Source organism: Penaeus monodon, chromosome 24 (genome assembly GCF_015228065.2).
Source record: "Penaeus monodon isolate SGIC_2016 chromosome 24, NSTDA_Pmon_1, whole genome shotgun sequence".
NCBI classification, from domain to species: domain Eukaryota; kingdom Metazoa; phylum Arthropoda; class Malacostraca; order Decapoda; family Penaeidae; genus Penaeus; species Penaeus monodon.
This window is the reverse complement of record NC_051409.1, coordinates 17,045,854-17,046,094: the sequence shown is the minus strand read 5'-3', so window position 1 is coordinate 17,046,094 and position 241 is coordinate 17,045,854.

The window sequence follows — 241 nt, the reverse complement described above, 5'->3', positions numbered from 1 at the left end:
GTTTTGTCGCTCTATTTTTTCATCTCTCTATCGCTCCTTCCGTATATTTATCCTTTTTCCCCCTCATCCCAACCATTGTAATTCTGTCAGTTCTCTTTCTCTTTATAAATTCCTCTTTAATGTCTTCATCCTTCCCCTCATCCTCTTCTTCTCTCTTACTGTTCCCCATTTACCTCACTCCTTCCTTCAGATTTGTTTAACTTTCCTAATGCTTGTATTGATCCATTCTCCCTTTTATTGT